Raw genomic sequence first — 4,159 nt, 5'->3', positions numbered from 1 at the left:
CAGTAATCCAGGTAAAAAAAATCAAAAAGAAAAAAAAACACATTACGGCAAAAGGCTGGTTCACCCCAAAGATCCGGTGCCCCGGCACAAACAGAGCAATGTTGTATAGGCTGTTAAGTGCCAGGAGGACTGCGACCAGTTATACATCGGGGAAACAAAGCAGCCACTGTTCAAAAGAATGTCCCAACACAGACGAGCTACCTCTAATGGCTAAAACTCTGCAGTTTTCACTCATTTACAGGCCAGCGGTCACTCTTTCAGAGATGAGGATGTTCTCATACTTGATAGAGTGGAACGTTAGTTTGAGAGAGGAGTAAAAGAAGCCATTTTTGTGAAGAAAGACCGTCCATTATTAAACAGAGGTGGAGGCCTCCGTTTTCAGTTGTCCCCCTCCTACAGCGCGGCAATTGCCAGTATCACTCCACCCCCTGTTAACAATAGGTGTTAATTAGGTGTCAATAATAGCCATGTGATGTGAGTATCAGTCACATGGATGCAGTGCTTAAAAGCCTGAATTTTGCCTAAAACTCTCAGACTGAATAAGTCTTGGAGGAGAGACGAAACGTTTCATTAGAGAAGAACCCGTCCAGAAGACCTTTACAGTTTTTTCTTTTTGATTTTTTACCTGGATTACTGAGATGCATCAGGACAAAATGAACTAACATTTTAAATGATTGTGAGAAGACAACAAACTGTCAAAGATGACTCCTGGATTTGTGAGAGTTTTCATTGTAGGAGTTAAAAAAGCAAGGTGATGCACAATTAAAGCAAATGTCAGTGTTCTCACACAGATCTTGCCTAATTCCATGATCTGCCTGCTCCTCACATGGTTCTCGTTGCCTTTCTGACCTCTGGATTTGTTTGCCAATTTCTGCCTCCTCATGAATGACCCTCYCCCTTCCACTCGGACCATGATTCAAGCCTGTCTCTCTGAGCCACGTTTCAGCTTTAAAGGCCTCTCTCTCCAGTGGTTTTCCTACCACTTGAAGTGATGTCATCGACAGCACTGAAATCATTTCTCCAGGGCCTGGAATTGGTTTCTGCAAATACCATGCCCTTCTCACTTTCCTGAAAAGGTTACTGGCCAGTTTTCTGATCCTCGATGTGTTCTCTGAGATTTATGCACTTACCTGTTCTCTCTTCCTGTTCCAGAGAGAGGCTCCAGATTCCGATCAGTTGCTTTGTTACCTCAGCCAAGGGCGAGGTAATGTTTTCAGTCGCGTATGTCTGTCGTTCTGTCATTCTGTCTGTGGACAACATTACTCAAAAACTTGTGGACAGATTGTCATGACATTTTTTACCACATGTGGGTACTGGGCCAAGGAACACACCTTTAAATTTTGGTGATGCTCCGGATCACGATGCAGCTACAGGATTTTGTTTTCTTTTAACACTCTGAGAAAGGCAAAGCTGTGATGCTTTCACAGGGCTTCTGTAAAAAACAGTGAGCTGGATTGGACAGCACGGACCTCAACCTTTATAAAAGTAATGTTAAAACCAGATTTAATGATGAATAAATTTTGCCATAATATGCACATTTACAGAACGTTTTGTGACCAGGAAGTGCATGACTGCACCATGAAACCTATTTTTCCCATTTCCTCAAACACACCACATTTCCGAAACAACCAATCAAAACAGTTTCTCTCTACTAGGCTTGTAAACAGAGAGCTGCCGGTTCTCAAAGTTTGGAGACGGGGGGAGCCAGGAAGCACTTTATAAAGAGAGTCAAACCATTACAAACTCATACAAGGGGATAAAACAGACATTTTACATGGTGAAATGTGACTGATGAAAACTTAGGAGCTTAATCTGACACCAGTTTGATGATGAATAACGTCGGGTGACGAGTCTGACTTTTCTTATTTTCACATTGGACTCCACTGAGAAGAAACTCCATGCATACTGCCTGCTTAAATGTTCGTTACGTCAGAACTTATTCTGTAAATGTGTTTCCATCTCTGATTTTGCACATTAACTCTTACAGGATGGGGGAAATTGGTCTTGGCGGAGGTTTGCACTCTCCGAGTGCTTCTAGTTTTAATAAATCTTTTTTTATGTCCTCTATGTCTGGTGACATACTTAAATTCTGAACCTAGTTCTTGTCACACCCAGGCTAAACAAAGAAGAATTTATCAGCTTTATAACACTTGGACCAAAAGGGTTAAAATATAGAGATATGGGGAGTTAGAATACTGTGACCCACACCACTTGGGTTATATTTGTGCACAAAGCAGCTTGCATGTGCATGTAGAGTTTTGCCCTTAACTTGTCAGATTCACAAATTCATGCTGTGCGAACTGATTAAAATATACCATAGTTCATTTCAACTCAGAAAATGGACATTTACTCAGTTCGCTTGAGTGGAACCAGTTGACATTAAGTAAATCCAACACTTCTGTTTTTGAGCGTATGTTTATTATTGCCTGTCATTATGAAATACATTATCATSTCATTCCCAGGCTGTGTCTTTGTTAGCAAAACATCTCATCAACCATTTGATGCATTTTAATGAAACTGAGTAATCGTTAGTACTGAAAAAGTCTTAAATGCAGCAAATATACTGGAACTGACACATGGGGAAAATTTTTAAAAGATTTATTTGCAGCATTTATAACAGATTGAAAAATGAGCAATCTAAATTTGTCTCTAGAAGAAAGAAGAGCATTAGTAAATATCAGTGGTGGGCAGCACTAATCTAAAAATTAGTTCCACTAGCCCAAAACACTAACTCAGATATTTAGGTCCCCTAATTCTAAAGCACTAATGCACTGAAAGTCTTAGCAAAAGCTAATTCTAAAGCACTAAAAGTATCCAGTCAACCCATGAACATTCACACAACAGACAATATGACTCACATATTGACATGCTGCTCTCTTAAGACTTATCACTGACATTCCACAGCTGTATTTGGATTCATATATTGTCACCTAGTGGATCAGTGACACATATGAACAAAATGTGACAGCTTTCACCATAAGCTGTTAACATTAARGTTGGTCAATAACATTTATTGACCTCAGTTAGTGCTTCTAAATTTAGCAAGTGCTAATCCACTAATAAATGATAAAATTAGCAAAAGCCCTAAAGCACTAATCAGGAAATTAATTCTCCAATTAGTGCTTTAGTGCTTTAGGGGAACTGTGCCCACCACTGGTAAATATCCTAGTAATATTTCAGTTGAGATGGTGAAGAGTTGGTTAATCATACTTGTTTGTTTCCTGACAGGCTTCAAAGAGGAGTACAGAGGTTCCAGGAGTACAGGAGAAGAGGGACAGTGGGTCAGGCAGGTAAGTAGAAAGGGTTGATCAGGAAAACCAGAGACAATGTACAAGTTTTGGCTTACTCTCACTTCAGCTAATGAGACACTGGCTCTCTTTATAAAGTCTTCTTGAAACAGTGCTGTCTCGTCACTCTGTCCACAATAGTCTTAGCCTGGACTGGCTGCTCACCTAGTAAAAAAATAGGAAAAAAAATTAAGTAGCTCATTTAAAATTGGAATTGTCAGTGTCTGAGTTTATAAAGTTGTTACATACATTCCATCACAATTAATATTTTACAACATCATAGGGTTAAATCACTTCAACTGAAAAGATCCAAGCAGAAACAAGTAAAAGACACTGGTTTAATTTTGAAAGAGGCAGAAAAAAACTAGTTTGTCTACAGGAAGAATGGGGTGAGAATTAATGGTTTTATAGTGAGTACTAGGGCTGTGTATTGGCAAGAATTTGGCGATACGATACATATCATGACAGAGGGGTCACGATACGATATATCCTGATATATTGCGATACTATAAGCAAGGCGATATATTGCGATTTTTTTGTCCAAAAATTCTATTAAATAAAAACCTCTTACAGGGGAAAAAATGAAAAACCAAAATTCATTGTCTCAGAAAATTCTAATAATACGTAGACATACTTTTGATACATTCAGCTGTGTTCTGCTTTGTTTGTGTTTTATTTTATTTGTTTCATATTTCTTATTTCATCCATGTTTTCAATTATTAGACTAAATTTGCCAATAAATAGTTTGAAAATGTATTTTTTGCAGCTTTTAGTTTTTAATATTAATTTACAATATGGTCACCCAACACTAAACAATAGCCTCTACCTCAAGAGGTAGAGGAGCCAAATGGCTGGCTCACTGCTGCCAACTA

The 4,159-nt window shown here is 38.7% G+C and overlaps 1 long non-coding RNA gene across 1 annotated transcript in view; it reads left to right on the top strand.

Moving 5' to 3' along the window:
- The window catches only part of LOC106528687 (uncharacterized), a 9,812-nt gene extending 6,505 nt beyond the window's left edge, over positions 1-3,307 (top strand). Inside the window, exon 3 of the long non-coding RNA XR_001311527.1 lies at positions 3,229-3,307. This is a non-coding gene — a long non-coding RNA (uncharacterized LOC106528687). The remainder of the gene's footprint in view (positions 1-3,228) is intronic.
- Positions 3,308-4,159: the final 852 nt, after the last annotated feature.

Source organism: Austrofundulus limnaeus, unplaced genomic scaffold (genome assembly GCF_001266775.1).
Source record: "Austrofundulus limnaeus strain Quisiro unplaced genomic scaffold, Austrofundulus_limnaeus-1.0 Scaffold396, whole genome shotgun sequence".
Lineage (NCBI taxonomy): Eukaryota > Metazoa > Chordata > Actinopteri > Cyprinodontiformes > Rivulidae > Austrofundulus > Austrofundulus limnaeus.
Note: the sequence above shows the minus strand (reverse complement) of the source record. Positions and strands in the feature narration are given on the sequence as shown.